Source organism: Oryctolagus cuniculus, chromosome 8 (genome assembly GCF_051225735.1).
Source record: "Oryctolagus cuniculus isolate XC-2025 breed Fujian yellow rabbit chromosome 8, ASM5122573v1, whole genome shotgun sequence".
Lineage (NCBI taxonomy): Eukaryota > Metazoa > Chordata > Mammalia > Lagomorpha > Leporidae > Oryctolagus > Oryctolagus cuniculus.
The window spans coordinates 81,627,658-81,646,692 of NC_142874.1; the positions used below are offsets into that span (position 1 = coordinate 81,627,658).

At 43.8% G+C, this 19,035-nt stretch overlaps 1 protein-coding gene across 31 annotated transcripts in view; it reads right to left on the reverse strand.

The window, feature by feature from the left end:
- Positions 1-19,035, reverse strand: part of ANK2 (ankyrin 2) — a 676,765-nt gene that overhangs the window by 565,971 nt on the left and 91,759 nt on the right. For 19 of the 31 annotated variants that reach the window (XM_070047720.2, XM_089302913.1, XM_089302911.1 and 16 more), the window contains exon 1: positions 5,142-5,500. The exons of the other annotated variants lie outside the window; for them this stretch is intronic. The gene's annotated coding sequence lies outside the window, so the exon portion shown is untranslated. Of the gene's footprint in view, positions 1-5,141; positions 5,501-19,035 lie in introns of those variants that run through there. 31 annotated transcript variants of the gene reach the window in all.

The window sequence follows — 19,035 nt, forward strand, 5'->3', positions numbered from 1 at the left end:
TTTATATATCATCTCTATAGAAAGTATAATCAAAATAATGAAAATAAGTTCTATTTTAAAAAATTCTTACTTATTTTCATCTACTCAAAAGGCAGAGAGAGAGTGAGAGAGATCTTCCATCACTGATTCACCCCTCAAATGCCTACAACAGCCAAGGGCTGGCCCAGGCCAAAACCAGGAGCCAGGAACTCTATCTGCCCAGCCACTGCATCATCATCAGCTGCCTCCCAGGAGGCATTAGCAGGAAGCTGGATCAGGAGAGCAGTTATCCGGGCCCAGACACGCTCCAATAAGGGATGCAAGCATCTCAAGCTGCAGCTTCATCTGCTGCACCACAATCCCTGCCCTGAGAATCTGTGTCTAAGACACAGATCCTTAGACAGAAAAACCTGACTGGAATCTCCATCCATGCTACCACCTATGGAATATCCACAAATACATGAAGTGTTAGTTCAGGGCCTTGCATATGCAAAGTGCTCAGCATACGACAGTGATGGGTTCAGAACATGCTACCCCAAAACATGGCACAGTGGCACTTGAGAAAACTCTGATGTAGAAAGGTTACCCTCTGCCTTCTCTTATCCTTCTGACCTTCCTCTGAAATAGATAAAAATAAGACCCTCATTGGAAAGGTGCCCACTCCATGTCTGGAAGAAAGGAATGTCCCTTTCTCTAGAGACACAGGGATGCAGAGAATCTGGGGAAAAACAAACAAACAAACAAACTGCCTATTTACCACCATCCGATCTCATCCCCTTTGTCCAATCACAGGTCCACACGACTGTCCACTCTTCATCAAACCTAAGCATGCAAATACACAGGCTTCCCCCATTGCCTTGGGTCTTCATTTCCGAAGAGTCCCCTGTTGGTAAAACTTACATGAAATCAATTTGGTTTTTGCTTTTCTTGCTAATCTAGCCTTTGTTATCAGTGCCTCAGCCATGACAAGCAGTTGTCATTGTTGTTGTTGTTGTTGTTTGTATTACTGTGACACTTCCTCAAAAAAATCTTAATCTGATAGAAATGGCTGAAGCCAAATGCAGTAAGGCTAAAGGATAGAAGATCTAAAACTAAAATGTCAACAAAACCATGATGGAATTTTCTTTGTGAATGAGGACAGAAAATAGTTTTTCCTAAATTAATGTACACAGAACTGTTTTTACACCAAATCATGTCACAGGCTGTGTTGTAGCTACAATTTCAAGTGTGGTTGTTGTGCAGTGGCTTTTCATGGCTTCTTTTTCATACTCAAGTCCTGGGACAAAAACGTGTTGAAGATCTACATCACACCCATGTCCAAAAGACAATAAATAAACACAGTTTATACAAGGAAGCCAGCCTTCTAAATAGTTTAGACAGCTGGGTGTAAATTAGGCTGAAGAGATTTAAAAAAATCAGCATTAATCAAAACAGATTGGAGTGTAGGAGCCTAAATACATGATCAAAAAAATCCATCCATAACTTCCAGTGACCCCAAACAGTAATCTCAGATTTCACATTGCATCTAGCTAAGTCACTCACACAGTAAACAGTAGCATCTGGCCCTCATGCGGAATGGGGAATACAATGGACTGATCCATAACTTTAGTCTACTTTAGACATTTAGATGGATGGGCTAAGAGCCCAGTGTGTTATAATAACCCTGAAAAGCTTTTGGCTCTGGCTGTGAACACATTAGCATTAACTTAAATCTGTTTCTTTGTTTACAACAAGAGATATTTGCTTGTGCTTTCTGCCTAAATGGAATCGGTTAAAGGCACCCAAGACCTTGAAAAGTGAAATTTGCAACCCATACAGCAGCTCTGCACAGTACTAAGCCTCTACAGACTTTTTTTGCCCTCTTTTTCACATTTCTTCTTAGTTACCTCTTTTTTAAAGTATGCTATATTTTTATTTGGAGTTTCTGTCCATATTAAAAATAGTTATTCCTAATTTCCCCTTCCTGGTTCTCCCTCTCCCCCACCCCGCCTTCCTAACCTGAATCTTACAGTAAGTAATGGTTTGGAAGGTTTCTTGAAGATGTCACCATTTAGAAATGTCACACATGCAGCCATTTGTTCCTGAGCCAGAGAGTCCAGGCTGTTTAGAACAGCGTCCAGTTATTCTCACTGAAAACACTCAGAGCTACAAGAACTAATTTCTCCCAATACCTCACTATAGTTTAATGTCTACCACAAAACTAAGGCCTCACTAGACCAGTAGAAACTGATTACTACACATCAAGGATATAACCAGAGGGGCTGTGCATTGTAGCCAAGGTTTTCTGAAATGTAATTAAACAACAGCCAATCTAATTTTGTGTTTACTACTTTCAGAAACACATCAACATAGATGAATTTTACATGACATTTATGTATATTGTTTGATTTCAAGCAAATATGTGAATTTCGTTCTGACCCAAATCAGACTGAATAATTATCAGATGGGTACTCGAATAACATTATGGAATAGCATTATGTTGGACTACCTTTTAAATATCATTATTCTTAAAAAATAAATATCATTATTCTCATAAGCATGCATTGAAAGATTCTATGCTGTCGTTCAATCAATAACTATTTTTTGAAAATCTCTCGTAGGCCTAGCATTAATGTAAAGAGGAAAATTAATCAGACTATAAGTTCAATTAGACATTTTAAATATTTTCAAACACGTCACCATGAATAGGCCTCAAAAACCATTCAAATGAAATGATACTTCTAAATGTTCTCATGGTGCATGAGTCTCCATAACTGAACAATAACCCCCCTTTTAGTTGGGGTAGCCCTGTTCCCCTTAAGCCAAGATTGGAACACTAGTGATCAGACACTTGAGATCATATCACACAATCCACAAAGGATATATTCATGCTATTCTCCTAAGAAAACAGAACTTAATTTTCTTTTTTAAAGACTTTTGAGTCTATTTCAAGACATTCTTTGGAACGAACAAGAAAATGCAGCGATTTTACTATCCTGTTACTAGCATACTAGCACAGCATTTTAAATAAAATGCAAAATAATCTGACATTGAAAAATGTAATCTGTAGGAACATGCTCTCTTAAACTATGTGAGCACAAGAGGAGCACTGGGCTGGGAGTCAATGGATGCAGGTTCTGATCCTGACTGTCACCCATCAGATATGTAACTCTGGCCACTTTTCTCCCCTGTAAGATACAGGGATGTACTGTCAGGCCCTAGGATCTGCTCCAGCTCTGAGCTCCTAACTGCCTTCCCTGAAAAGTAGAAGTGAGGGGTATAGATGGCCCTTCTGGGTTAAACATGGGTTACTTAGAGTGTCAATTAAGACAAACATTATGCAGAGCTTGTAAGAGAAATGGATCACATTCTTCTGTTTCTTTTTATAGTAATGTATTGATGTTTGGAGAAAAATTCTAAAATCGCCATAAATGGGCACCTCTACCTGAGGAAGCAGGTGGTACGTGTCTGCAGATACATAAGGGCTCCTCAGTTTTAGGACCAAGAAACCAATGTGCCCAAGTATGACCATCATTTTGCCAGCTTCTTCTTCACAGACACTGTACTGTCTTTGGCATGTGGCCAAAAAAGGAGGTGTGGTCTAGGGCTGATCAGAGAAGGCAGAGAGAGCTGGGTCAGGAAGAGGACCTCTGAAAGCAGTCCCGCCCTGTGTTCAGATACTTGAAGTGGCTCACAAAATTACAAGCAATATTATGAGACCCTTTCCAGGATAAATTCAGCTCTACTCAACACTGGAGATGGAGGACAAAGTGGGGCAGGGTGGGTGGGCTCTTCATTTTCTATGGCTTGTACCTGTAACATCCAGGGCTCACATAATGAATCAGAATCCTCTCTGCACTGGCGCTAAGGCAGCTCAGTGGAATAAAATGGCAACAGCAAAATCTATGTTCACAACAGTATGGGTGGGGCAAGCGCTTGCCTGTTGTTTGGTGTTCTGCAACTGAAACCACCCATTGCAAAGGGCTATAGAAAATGAACAGACCTCTGCTCCCATCCCATCATCTTTCCCACCCAAAAGTTTCAACAATGCTTAAATATCTCTGTGGCGAGTCCTTGGCCTCAAAGCTTACATGCAGAGACTCAGCAAAAAAGACAGGAGATTATACCTTAAGTACTGCATACAAATATATTTTCCAGTGCTTAAAGACATAGCCTAATTGCCTGCTGTCTTTCAAGGGAACACAGTATATCTTGACCTAAAACTCTATCATGTGTTCAAAGTAAACAATCTGTTATCTTAAACTGCCTTTTACCTCTCCTTCCAACCACACACATGTTTATTGTCAGTCTCTAAAAAAATGTAGTGTTATATGCTGAAAAGCAAGATTATTATTGGATGTATTCCTTTGCTCTCCAAAAAAGCCACACCTAAACATCAGAGAGGTGAGGCTCATTCGTTGATGCATGAGTGTGGGAACGTGGTGATTGTTACTAGCCAAAAACCAAAAACCAAACCAACAATGCTTGGAAATCTGTACCTCATACACCCCTCTTTAATTAGGCTTTTAGAAGCAGGAAAGACAATTCGATTGATGGGATAAGGGAGAGCAAACTCCATCATTCTCAAACTGCCAGCACCTGTTCTGCCAGCTGACACTATTTTATATAAATTCTGACCATAAAAAGGCAATCTACTAACAGCACTGCTATTTACCAAAACCTAATCAAATTTGCTCACTGCTGGTTCCCCTGATTAATCTCGCAGCACATCCTCACCCAAAGCAGAGAAGAGGTGGCAGCCACTCAACGCTCAACCGGCACAAACACAGCAAAATATCTTAACACAAGCAGTGAGTGATTCCGACCAACAGAGCCACCACCCTCTCTTTCCTCTCTCTGCTTGCTTTACGGAGAGCACCAAATCAATTCACATTAACCAGATCTAAAAAATCTGCCCTAAAATTACAAAAACAAAAAACACAAATTTAAACAAACAAACAAACAAAAAAAGCCGCCACTCAGAGAACAAACCAAAATTAGAGCCAAGGGACATTTGCACATCAGTGCTGCCTTTGAACTCCAGAGCCCATGGAAAGCAAGGCTGCCCAGCCCAGATCCCGGGAGAGTGTTTTACAAAAGGCTTCCAGCACCCCCATCAACACTAACACTTCCTCCCCCGTTTCCAAAATACTCTGAATAAAGACTTTTCTTTAAGCACTTACAGGGAGCGGCAGTTTCTCTCTGAATGTGCCTGTGAGCCACGCAGCAGGAGGGGACTCGGAGCTGAGCCCCCAGCTTCCTTGCCGGCTGATATCTATGAGACAGCAGCCCAGGAACCGACTTTCCCATTACAGGCTCAGACCGTAATCCATGTGCTTCCCGCGGGCCAGTCCCAGCTGCCCACGGAGCACCACATGATCTGCTCTGACATCAGATCAGCCAGACGTGACAGCCCCTCCGCCAGCCTCTTCCACACTCACGCGTTGCATCATTCCTATGCCTTAGGCTTGCATTTAAGCAGGTGGTATGGAGTAGGGAGCTGTTCTCTCATTAGACATTTTTGGGGAGCCTGATTTCTTCTGTTTCTGACAGACGGAAAGAAATAAGCAAGAGAAAGCCCTGGGATTTGTTTGCCTCCTGGAATTATCAGATCTATGGGAAGCCTGGCTCAGCGAAGCTGAGGAATGAGCTACTGTCAGGATGCCAGGACAGTGGGAGTGATTTCATCTGCAAACACTACCACCACCACCTGTCATTTTATGTATAGGTATATGTGTGCAAGAGTGTTTGGGTGTATTTAAGTCATAAAATACCAGTGTTTTGGGGGGTATTCAGGACACCTGTATCCTCCATCAGAGTGCCTGGGTTCGAGTCCTAGCTTCCTGCTAATGCACACTAGCAAGCAGCAGGTGATGGTTCTGAAATCGAAGACCCCCTAAAATTTTCACTGAAATGTGGCCCCTTAAAGTTCTCTAGAAGTACTATCCGGGGTGCCACATGTGCTACCGGAATTTGGGGTGCCTTATGATTTCACCACGGGCTTGTTACTAAATCCCGAATATTAATAAGCCCAAGAGGGTTCTTGCCTAATATTTAGAATAGAATTCTAAATACCAGCACAGATACCAGCAGCATGGTACGTTTTAAGCTTTTATTTAGTGAGAAAGATGCATAGGAGAGTGAGAGCTTTATTTAAGAGAGAGAGGTAAATTGGGGTTCATACCAAGCACCAGGAACCAGCCACGTGGAAGAGCATCTAGGCCTGTATCTGGGCCAGGAAGCCTAGAGCATATGGCCCAAAGGCCATGCACCCTGGAGGCGTGGGGCTACAGCAAGACCCCTCCTGACAAGAGGCCAGGGAAGAAGAGCGGGCCAGGCCACACCATGTCCCGGCTTTTAACCCACTTCCAAAGGGGAGTGGTTAATTAACCTGATAGGCTGGTGGGCACCCAGGTGTGGCCAGGTAGAGGCATGAGACCACACAGGGGCATGGCAAAGGCATCAGGTAGGGACATGAGGTCAGACAGGGGTGTGGCAAAGGCATGGTCTTCCAGTTCACAAATCTAACAATTTTAGCCTGTATGTCTGCCTATTTCATTTCAAGGAGTTGGATCCCTACCACCCATATAGGTGACCCGGATTTAATTCCTGACTCCTGACTTCACCCTGGCCAACCCTGGCTGTTATGGGCACTTGGGGATTGAACCAGTGGATGGAAGATTTCTCTGTGTCTCTCTGACATTCAAATAAAAAGAAATAAACACTTAAGTAAAATATTGATAGTTCTTGTGTTGTTTTTTAAAATAGTCACCACTTAGCTGGGTTCACGGAGGATCTCAGAGAAGCAAGTGCTGGATTCAACACAATATACAATAATTCCATTCTGAGGGGTCTCCCGTACAGTCCAACAGAAATACTCAGGACTGAAAGACCCAGACAAGTAAGTGGGAGAAAGTAGGGATCTTCTATTCATGCTTGCATTCATTCATTCAGTAACCATTTTTTGGAACATATATAAGCCTAGCACAAAAGGGGAATAAGGAGAATATCTGGTTTTAACTGCATTAGTTCCTATACACTTGATTTATCAACTGTATTTTGGATAGATCCCTAATTAGTTTATGAACATATAGGATATGCTTTTTAGTATCATTCTCAGTGACTTAAACATAAGTGCTCAATAAATAGTGAGAATAAATTGAGTCTAATATTGTGATAACAAATACAAATATTTGATCATCACTGTTTAAAGCACCTAATAACGTTTATAATTCCTTAAGTGATGAGGCAAGGTGAGCAAATTTTGTTTTTTTGTTTGTTTGTTTGTTTGTTTTTTACAGGCAGAGAGGACAGTGAGAGAGAGAGACAGAGAGAAAGGTCTTCCTTTGCCATTGGTTCACCCTCCAATGGCTGCCGCGGCCGGCACACCGCGCTGATCCAAAGGCAGGAGCCAGGTGCTTATCCTGGTCTCCCATGGGGTGCAGGGCCCAAGGACTTGGGCCATCCTCCACTGCACTCCCGGGCCACAGCAGAAAGCTGGCCTGGAAGAGGGGCAACCGGGACAGAATCCGGCACCCCAACCAGGACTAGAACCCAGGGTGCCAGCGCCACAGGCGGAGGATTAGCCTAGTGAGCCATGGCACCAGCCTGTTATAATCCCTTTTCAACCAAACCTGATCTGTGCTTTGATGGACTCTTGGTTGCTGAAGAGGAGCCCACCCTGTGGAGCTTGAGGGTAAGCGTTAGTTGCCCAATAAACCAACCAGGAATGAGAAGGTTGGAATTTGAGCCTCACTCATCTCCAGGGAGGAAAGAGGGCAGGAGATTGAGTCAACTATCAGTGACCAGTGATTTAATGAGTCATGGCTACATAATGGAACCGCAGTGGAATCCCTACACAACAGAGTTCTGAAAACACTGGGGCAAGGGGCAGTGAGTACACCCGTGTTCCAGGACACTGGTGTACCCCAAACCCTGCAGGGGAAGGAGCTCTGGCACCTGGGGCCCTTCCAGCCTCACTCATAGCTAGTAGTGTGTTTCCTTGAACTTTGTGAGCAATTACTGTGAACTGTCAAACCTGAGGGGAGAGTTATGAAAAAAAAATCTATTTTGTTGCAAGGTTGGACAGAAGTGTGGGTGACCTGGGACCCCTTACCTGTGACTGACATTTGAAGGTGGGGGCAATCTTGTGGGACTGAGCCCTTATTCTGTGGTGTCTTAGATACCACTGGGTAACTTAAAAATTTCTTGGTATAATCAACCTACACATTTGGTGTCAGGGGTATTCTGTGGGTAGAAACAGATTACAGAGTATCAGGAGATTCAGCTTCATTCTTTGTAGGACTTATTTTCAGTAGAGATCAAACAAAAATTAAATGAAATCTCATATTGTATCCCATAGTTCCAAGCATCCTAGTCACATTCTCAGGAAAATATCACACACTTGGTTCAAAACTAATAAAATGACTTAAATATTATATGTAGGGGTGGGCACTGTGACACAGCAGCGAAGGCACTGCTTCTCTCGCTAGCTTTAAAATACATGAAGATAAATAAAGAAATAAGTAAATGTGGGGAGCAATTCGGACTAGACTAAGTTACTGGAATTAAGACTTATTCTATGCATCTGCTCTCCCACAATATGGCGCTGGGAGAGGAGTAAACAGCTTCTACACAGCTGTCTCTCACCAACTTGAGTGATGACCTGCAGGAGCTGATCCTGCTCCTGATTGGAGGAGAGCAGCGTACTCGGCGTGTGGGTAGCAGAGTTGGGATTGGTGGAAGAGGACTATAAAGGAGGAGAGAGACAACATGCACCAGGAACATCTAAGGGGAACATCTGAGGAACATCTGAGCAGCCCTCAAGAGAGCCGGCCGGCGGTGTGCCGCTCCCCCGCGGAAGTGGGGAAAGTGGCAGGGGGAACCGCCCTTCCACGGAGGTGGAAGGGATGGTAGCCAACCCGGGAAGAACCAGCAGCAAACCCGGGGAGGGCCGAGCAGACAAAAGAACAGCGCAGGGTCCTGTGTCGTTCCTCCACGAAGAGGGGGAGCGACATAATGGTGCCGTGACTCGGATAAGAAACCTAGGAGGGAAGAAGCGGGAAGAAGTGGGAAAATACCGGAGAGAGAGACTAGGGAAGAGCCTAGGGAAAAGCCGGACGGAAAAAGTGCCGGAAGAAGTTAGGATTGAAAGCGAAAGTGAAAGCTGGAGGAAACTTAGACTTGGATACGGACTGTGGGGAGAAGCCAGGAGAAATGAGAGGGGAATATTGTTGGAAGAAAAGTTAGGAAACATACCGGATAGAGAAAAATGTTAGGAGGATGAAGCCGCGGGGGCAGGCTGAGGCGGAGACGTAAGCTAGGTTTCGTCAAGTCAGCCCGGGGAGCAAAAGGCGAAAATCTAAAACCAGAGGCGGAGACGTAAGCCAGGTTGGAATCCGTCAGATTAGCCTGGGGAGCAAAAGACGGGAAGCCAAACCAGGAGCGGAGACGTAGGCTAGGTTGGATTTCGCCAGGTTAGCCTGGGGAACTTAGACTGAAAATCAAGAAGCGGAAACGTGAGCTAGGCTGTGTGATTTGCGGAAGCCGCCATGCGCAGAGAGAGCACGCGGGGCACTAATAGATAGGAAGTGCGGGGCTGGCACGGGGCCATGGTGCGGGCGCGAAGGGCGCGGAGACCACGGAGTGCGCACGAAGCCGGGAAGCCGCACAGAGCCGGGAACCCGCCGCAGGGCGGGCGCCGGGAAGCCACGCAGATGAGAGAAGCGTGGGCTGAAGCGGCGCAGAGCCGGGAAGCCACCGCAGGGCGGGCGCCGGGAAGCCATGGGGATAAGAGAAACAGAAGTATAGAAGTAAAATGAGAGAAATAGGAATGCTGGCAGATAGAAGTAAAACAGGAGAAATAGGAATGCCCGGAGATAGAGAAATAGAGAAAAATAAGGCCTCCCCACAACATGGCAATGAGAGAGCTTGGATTCGGTCTGCCTGATTAGGCGATAAGCACCAGCAGGCAGCTCGACCAGAGTATGAGCTGCAGGTCACCGAAGATAGGCACGAATCAACATCAATAAGTCTCCCCACAATACGGCAATGAGAAGGCTCAGATTCGGTTTGCCTGATTGGTAGGGCTTGTAAGCACCTGCAGGCAGTTCTAGCAGAGTAGAGCATGCGCTGCAGGGCACCGAACACAGGCACGCATCAGCGCCTAAAAACCTCCTCACAACATGGCAAAGAGAGGACCCGGATTCGGTTTGCCTGATTGGTAGGGCTTGTAAGCACCTGTGGGCAACTCTAGCAAGCAGAGCAGAGTGTGTGCCGCGGGACACCGAAGACAGGCGCGTATCAACGCCAAAAAATAAAAAGAAAGGGGGAACTGTGGGGAGCAACTCGGACTAGACTAAGTTACTGGAATTAAGACTTATTCTATGCATCTGCTCTCCCACAATATGGCGCTGGGAGAGGAGTAAACAGCTTCTACACAGCTGTCTCTCGCCAACTTGAGTGATGACCTGCAGGAGCTGATCCTGCTCCTGATTGGAGGAGAGCAGCGTACTCGGCGTGTGGGTAGCAGAGTTGGGATTGGTGGAAGAGGACTATAAAGGAGGAGAGAGACAACATGCACCAGGAACATCTAAGGGGAACACCTGAGGAACATCTGAGCAGCCCCCGAGAGAGCCAGCCGGCGGTGTGCCGCTCCCCCGCGGAAGTGGGGAAAGTGGCAGGGGAAACCGCCCTTCCACGGAGGTGGAAGGGACGGTAGCCAACCCGGGAAGAACCAGCAGCAAACCCGGGGAGGGCTGAGCAGACAAAAGAACAGTGCAGGGTCCTGTGTCGTTCCTCCACGAAGAGGGGGAGCGACAAGTAAATATGTTCTTTAAAGATTTATTCATTTATTCATTTGAAACCAGAGTTACAGAAAGAAAGGGAGAGACACAGATAGAGATCTTCCATATACTGTTTCACTCCACAGACGGCGGCAATAGCCCACAGGAGCTGAGCAAGGCTAAAGCCAGGAGCCAGGAGCCTTTTTGCAGTCTCCCACAGGGGTGGCAGGGGCCCAAGCACTTGGGCCATCTTTCACTGCTTTCCTAGATGCATTAGCAGGAAGCTGGATCAGAAGTGGAGCAGTGGGGACTTGAACTGGCATCCATATGAGATGTCGGCATCACAGGTGGCAAATTAACCTGCTATGCCACAACACCAGCCCCAAAAATAATAAAACATATTTTTTTAAAAAGAAAGAGAAAATGGGGCCAGCAATGTGGTATAGCAGCTAAAGCTGCCACCTGTCATGCAGCATCCCATTATGGGTGCCAGTTTCAGTCCCAGCTACTCCACTTACCATCCAGCTCCGTACAAGGGACTAGGAGAGCAGCAGAATATGGGCCAAGTCCTTGGGCTGAAACCCCAAGAAGCTCCTGGCTCCTGGCTTCGGCCTGGAACAGCACTGGCCATTACACCCATCTGAGGAGTGAACCAGCAGACAGAAAATCTCTCTCTCTCTCCTCCCCGCCCCCACCCCGGTTGCTCCCTCTCTCTGTGTAACTCTGCCTTTTAAATAAATAAATAAATCTTTTTTAAAAATAGAGGAAGAAAACTCTACAAACCACTTTAAGTGCCTGGAACAGAGAATAATGAAAAACAAAGGTTTGAATATTTTGTGATTAATCTGTGGAAAAGAGCTAAGTGTTAAAGTAAGATAAAGGAAATTAAAAGTACATATTTTTCTACTATAGAAGTACTTTCTTGTTTGAATTTCTTGGGATCTTTCTGACCTTTAATTTAAAAAATATAATTAACTTTGGCCATTTGAATATATTTCTTTGGGACTGGCGCTGTGGCAGAGTGGGCTGAGCCTCTGCCTTGGTGCCAGCATCCCATACGGACTCTGGTACAAGTCCTGGCTACTCCACTTCCTTTCTAGTTCTGTGCTATGGCCTGGGAAAGCAGTAGAAGACAGCCCAAGTCCTTGGGCCCCTGCACCAGCCTGGGAGACCTGGAAGAAGCTCCTGGATCCTGGCTTTGGATCAGCTCAGCTCTGGCAGTTGCAGCCACTTGGGGAGTGAGCCAGTGGATGGAAGCCCTCTCTCTCTGTTTCTCCCTCTCTCTGTCTGTAACTCTACCTCTCAAATAAATAAATAATAGAATCGTTATAAAAGATAGAGACTTTAACTTAAAAAAATAAAAGAGCTCTCTCCAGATCTCTCTCTGTGTCTCTTGATCTTTCTCTCACTCTCTCTTTGATCTCTCTCTTACGCTCTCCTTCTCCCTCTTTTCCTTCTTCACCCCTTCCCTCCAGTCTGACGGGTTTCCCTTAAAAATTAAATTAAAAAAAAAGAAAAGAAAATATTGCTTTTCAGGTATCCATCTGTACCAACAGAGGGATCTCTCATCAATATTTCTTACTACATTGAGCTAAGTAAAATAGGAAATTTGGCCTCACAAAGAAAATGCTCCTCCAAAAACCCAAAATAACAAAAGTTTAATATTCAAAAGACCATCACTACCACTGCTTGCCTTGGAGTCCAAGCCGCCACAGGGATCTTTCTCCTGGACGACTTACACTTGGAATCCAAACAGCTCACAGAACGCTCCTCTCACGCTGAATCCTCTTTTCCTTAAAACCTTCGCATAGTTTCTCGTCTCTCTAATGTCTTACTACATCACCTGAAACCATCCAATCAAATGGCACATATGTTTCACAAGTAGCTTTCTTCTGTAGTAAGTAGCAAAATGAGCTTTATTCTCCCTGGCTGGGCTATTGTTTATTAAGTACTTATCATTTGTTTTCTGTAATTCCTTTATTTCACTAGGAAGAATTATCAGAAAATGAATTATTGAATCAAAGGATCTGGTCTTATTGCAGAGTATTGGTGTTTGGACTAGAAATACAGCTGCCTGCCCAAAGACTACAACACCCAACTTCCCTTGCAACAAAGGGTGGCCTTGTGAGCTGAATTCCAACTCTCTTGCTTAAAAGAAAATAGCTTTTCCTACACTTCTTTTTTTTCCTTCTGTGAGAGCTTGAATATAGACTTTCCTGCAACCTGGCTTTAACAACACAGCTTTAACACTTAAGGAATGGCAAAGCCAATGAAAGGAAGAAAACAAGACCCCTAAATGATTACAACAGAAAGTGGAGCTCCCAGCCCAGACCACTCACTCTAGAATGTTGCATGAGTGAAAAACAAATTTGTTTGTTTGTTTGTTTGTTTGACAGGCAGAGTGGACAGTGAGAGAGAGAGAGAGACAGAGAGAAAGGTCTTCCTTTGCCATTGGTTCACCCTCCAATGGCCACTGCGGCCGGCGCACCGCGCTGATCCGATGGCAGGAGCCAGGTACTTATCCTAGTCTCCCATGGGGTGCAGGGCCCAAGCACTTGGGCCATCCTCCACTGCACTCCCTAGCCACAGCAGAGAGCTGGCCTGGAAGAGGGGCAACCGGGACAGAATCCGGTGCCCCGACTGGGACTAGAACCCGGTGTGCCGGCGCCACAAGGCGGAGGATTAGCCTAGTGAGCCGCGGCACCGGCCACAAATTTGTTTTTCGAATGAAACTTCATTTTGGTATCTCTGTGTTACAGGATCTTAGACTGTACCCACTACAAATGGCTTGAACTTTTTGACTCCTAATTCGTATTGCTAAATCACTTATCAGGAAGCTAGTAACCAGGTGACATTTTTATCAGTGTGTGCAAGATTACAATTTTACTGGATTCTTGTCAGCACTGAGCTTTTTCTTTTTTTAAAGAAAATCTACAAATTTAAAAAGGAAAGATAGTATATATTCTCTTTTTTTCTTTTTTCTTTTCTTTTTCTTGGGGGGCGGGAAGAGAGAAAGAGAGAGAGTTCCCATGAATTTGTTCACTTCCCAACTGCTGGGGGTAGACTGGGGCCAAAGCTGGGAACACAATTCATAATCTCACACATGGGTGGGAGAAACCCAATTACTTAAGCCATCCTTGCTATCTCCATGGATCTGAACTGGAAGGAAGCTAGTCAGGTGACAGAGCTGGGAATCCAACTTAGGTGCTCTGATACGGCATGTGGGTATCTTATGTGCCAAACAACAACTTTTTATTCTATTTTTTTATTCTTAGGAAGCTGAATATTGTTCAATAATTACTGTTTATTCCTATTGCATCTTTTTCAAATCGCTTGTATTTTAATTTTTTTGGAATTTAAGTATTCTTCTTGTCCATTCGACTGAGCTTCATTATTTGCCTTTCAATTCTGTTTTTGGAAAACATATGGAAATATTTTATTATGACCAATTCTAATATTCCCATTGTAATGTGTTGCACTCCATGCTCTCATAATGCTCAGATTTTGAACCCTAAATACCATTCCCCAAGTAAAAGAATCAGGGCTCTTTAGGGAAAAGGCTGATTTCAGATCTGAGGCAGAGAACGTATACGATGAGCTTAGAATATCATCTCATACCAGAAAGCAAGGAAGTTACCCAAGAGCACTGAGACTGTTCCAAAGGACACAGGAGTGTTCTTAGGGAGACTCCCAAAGGCCAACCTCATCAAAGCATCTATTCTAGTAACTGTGGCTCTAGAAAAAAAGAAACACACCAAACTTAGCTTAACACATTCACTTCTCTCACAAATCTTCAGTTTCTAATTGATGCTGTTTTCTATTCCAGTTAGCATGAATTAAGCACTTCAAAAGCTGGACATGCAGCAAGTGTTCGAAATTGTGGTTAAGACCCCACTTGGGATACATACATCCTGTATCAGTGTGCCTGTGATCAACCCCCTGTTGGATTTCCAATCCCAGCTTCCTGCTGAGGTGCACCCTGGGAGGCAGTGGTGATGGCTCAATTACTTACATCCCTGGGACCCATGTGGAAGACCCAGATGGAGTTCCTGCTTTCTGGCTTTAGCCTAACCCAGCCCTGGCTGTTGAGGACATTGGGTAGTGAACCACAAGTGGTTAGATGGTTTCTCTCTCTCTCCCTCTCTCCCTCTCTCCCTCTCTCCCTCTTTTCCTCTCTCCCTCTCTCTCCCTTTCAAATAAATAATTAATTTTTAAGAAAGTTGGATGTGTCTGGGGCCCAAACTAAAACAACCAAGGAGTAGAAAAATCAAGACTCCTTAGTCCTCTCTCTGTATCTCTTTGTTGTCTTTGGGAAATACAATCTGTCACAGCATCATAAAGAACAGTATACTTGATTGACACACTTGAATATATAAAGTTCCTGATATTCAAAACAAAAAGCAGACACATTTTCCACCAGTTGAGGAGTTGAGGTGAATATTATACCAATTCTTTACCCAAAAATTGGTAATGGGCTAAGTATTGATTATGTCTATTCCCCATGAAACTATATTCAGAGTAACAGATAGCCCTGGTTCATAAGGGGAACTCTACTAGAAGAAGCTTAGTTAATGAATACAAAGGAGCTTGAGGAATTGGAAAAATCACCATTTTGTAACTTGTAATAGAGTAACTGGTTAAACAAAAATCAGCAAAGAGGGAGGTATTGTGGAGCAGCAAGTTAAGCCACCACTTGGGATGCCAGCATCCCAGATATATCTGAGTGCCAGTTCAAGTCCCAGATCCCCTACTTCCCAACAAGCTTACAGCTGAGGCATCTGGGAGGCAGCAGATTATAGTCCCAGAATGTGGGTTCCTGTGACCCATATGGGAGACCCAAATGGAATTCCTGTCTATTGACTTCAGCCTGGCCCAGCCCCAGCTGTTTTGTGCATTTGAGGAGTGAACCAGGAGATGTAAGATCACTTCCTTTCTCTTTCAAATAAATAACTACTTTTTTAGAAAGCTTTTATTTAATGCATGCAAATTTCATAGGTATAATTAGGAATATAGTGGTTCTTCCTCCCATAACCACTCTCCCACCCCCAATCCTGTCCCATCTCCTAATCCCTCTTCCATCACATTCTTAATTAAGATTCATTTTTAATTAACTTTATATACAGAAGAGGAACGGCCAGGGATCAAACCAGCATTCCTATATGGGATACCAGTGTCAAAATCAACCCACTGTGCCTCAACACTGGCCCCATTATGACATATTTATGACAAAAATTATTACCTGAATTTAGTCACAACGTTATGTCAAAATGTCCGGTATGGGATCAAAATGACTCCACCAAGAAACTATTGGAATTCATAAAAGAGTTTGGTAAAGTGGCAGGATATAAAATCAACACAGAAAAATCAGTAGTCTTTGCATACACAAATAATGTCATGGCTGAGAAAGAACAGAAAGATCAGTCCCATTCACAATAGCTCCAAAAAGAATTAAATACATTAGAATAAATTTAATGAAGGATGTCAAAGATCTCTACAATGAAAATTACAAAACACTGAAGAAAGAAATAGAAGAAGACATTTAAAATGGAAAAATCTTCAATGTTCATGCATTGAAAGAAACAACATCATCAAAATGTCCTTACTAACAAAAGCAATTTACAGATTCAATGTGATCCCAATGAAAATACCAACAACATTCTTTGCAGATCTAGAAAAAAAACGATGCTAAAATTCATATGGAAACACAAGAGACCCTGAATAGCTAAAGCAATCTTACACAACAAAAGCAAAGCTGGAGGCATCACAATACCTGATTTCAAGGGCAGTTATAATCAAAACAGCCTGGTACTGGCACAAAGACAGGTAGACCAATGGAACAGATTAGAAACTCCAGAAATCAATCCATACATCTACAACCAACTTAGCTTCAACAAAGGAGCTAAAATCAATCCCTGGAGCAAGGACAGTCTCTTCAACAAATGGTGCTGAGGAAACTGGATCTCCTCATGCAGAGGTATGAAACTAGAAGCCTACCTTACACCTTACACAAAAGAACACTCAAAATGAGTCAAAGACATAATTCTACGACCTATACCATCAAATTACTAGAGAACATTAGGGAAACCCTGCAAGGCATTGGTGTGGGCAAAGACTTCTTGGAAAAGATCCCAGAAGCACAGGCAATCAAAGCCAAAATTGACAAATGGGATTAGATCAAGCTGAGGAGCTTCTGCACTGCAAAAGAAACGCTCAGCAAAGTGAAGACACAACAGACAGAATGCAAGAAAATATTTGCAAACTATGCCATGAATAAAGGGTTAATGTCCAGAATCTATAAAGAGCCCAAGAATTTTAACAACAACAAAACAAACAATCCAGGTAAGAAATGGGCAAAGGACTTGAACAGGGATTTTTCAAGAAAGGAAAGTAAAATGGCCAAAAGACACTTGAAAAAATGCTTAGGATCACTAGCCATCAGGAAAATGCAAATCAAAAGCACAATGAGGTTTCACATCACTCCAGTTAGAATGGCTTTCATACAGAAACCAACATACAAATATTGGTAAGAATGTGGGGGAAAAGGTACCCTAATCCACTGTTGGTAGAAATGTAAACTGGTACAGACACTGTGGAAGACAGTATGGACACACCTCAGAAATCTGAATATAGACTCACCATATGATCCAGCTATCCCACTCCTGGGAATTTACCAAAACCAAAAGAAATCAGCATCTGCAAGAGTTATCTGTATCCCCATGTTCATCACAGTATAATTCACAATAGCTAAGATGTGAAATCAACCCAGATGTCCATCAACTGTTGACTGGATAAAGAAATTATGGTATATGTACACTATGGAGCACTACTCAGCTGTAAAAAAAAAAAAAAAATCCTTTATTTTGTAACAAGGTGGACACAACTGAAAACCATTATACTTAGTGAAATAAACCAGTCCCAAAAAGACAGATATCATATGCTTTCCCTGATCCGAGCTAACTAATAGAGTACCTGAAATGGACATTTTGAGATTTGATGATTGTTTATAGACTTTGTCTCCTACTTTGAGAAAGTGTTTTCTTCTTCATACTAGTTGTTGAAATCTTTTACTTAGTGTAAATGATCATTAAGTAAGATGAAAATAGATCTTTGTAAAATTTAAGAGTGGGAATGAGAGAGGGAGGAGGAAGAAGGGTTGAAGCATGAGCAGGAGTCAGGGTGAGGTGGGAAGTATCACTATGTTCCTCAATCTGTATATATGAAATACATGAAACTTGTATAATTAAGTAAAATTCAAAAAAAGAAAAAATAAATCCTTTTTAAAAAAAAAAAAAAAAGTCCAGTCTACAGGAAACACAATACAGAGTCACAGAAATGAAGGCACAAAGAAACAATTATATAGAACCAGAAGAAATAATTCTACCAGAAAACTGGTTCAGTATTTTCAACACAGAAATGTAATGGGAAAAAAGGGAGGGCAGGGGAGAGGACAAAGAACTTTTATGGACTAAAGAAGAAATAAGGGCTGTAGCCCTGTAGTGACAGCCAAGCATTAAGAGTCATGGAGCTGGGCACAGGTGGCACTGTGGGGATAAGGGGCTGTCAGGTTGATGATTTTCAGTTGCTCCACTTTGATCCAGCTCCCTGCTCATGTGCCTAAGTAAGCAGCAGAAGACGGCCCAAGTCCTTGGGCCCCTGCACCCACACAGGAGACCCAGAAAAAGCTCCTGGCTCCTGACTTCAGTCTGGCCAGGCTTGGCCATTGTGGCCGTTTGAGGAATGAATCAGAGGATGGATGCGCTCGCTCTCTCTCTCTCTCGCTCTCTCTCTCTGTAACTCTGCATTTCAAATAAAAGAAAATAAATCTTTAAACAAAACGTCATGGATGGCTGTCATTGTGGCACAGCAGGTTAGGACACCACCTGGACACTGGTATACTGTATGGGGGCCAATTCATGTCCTACTTCTGATCCAGGTCCTTGCTAATGGCCTGGGAAAAGCAGAAGAAGATGGATCATGTGGGATGCCCATGTCACAGGCAGCAGGTTAATGTCACAATGCCAGCCACATGATTTTTTTTTTTTTTTTTTGACAGGCAGAGTGGACAGTGAGAGAGAGAGACAGAGAGAAGGGTCTTCCTTTGCCGTTGGTTCACCCTCCAATGGCCGCTGCGGCCGGCGCGCTGCGGCCGGCACACCGCACCGATCCGATGGCAGGAGCCAGGAGCCAGGTGCTTTTCCTGGTCTCCCATGGGGTGCAGGGCCCAAGCACCTCGGCCATCCTCCACTGCACTCCCTGGCCACAGCAGAGGGCTGGCCTGGAAGAGGGGCAACCG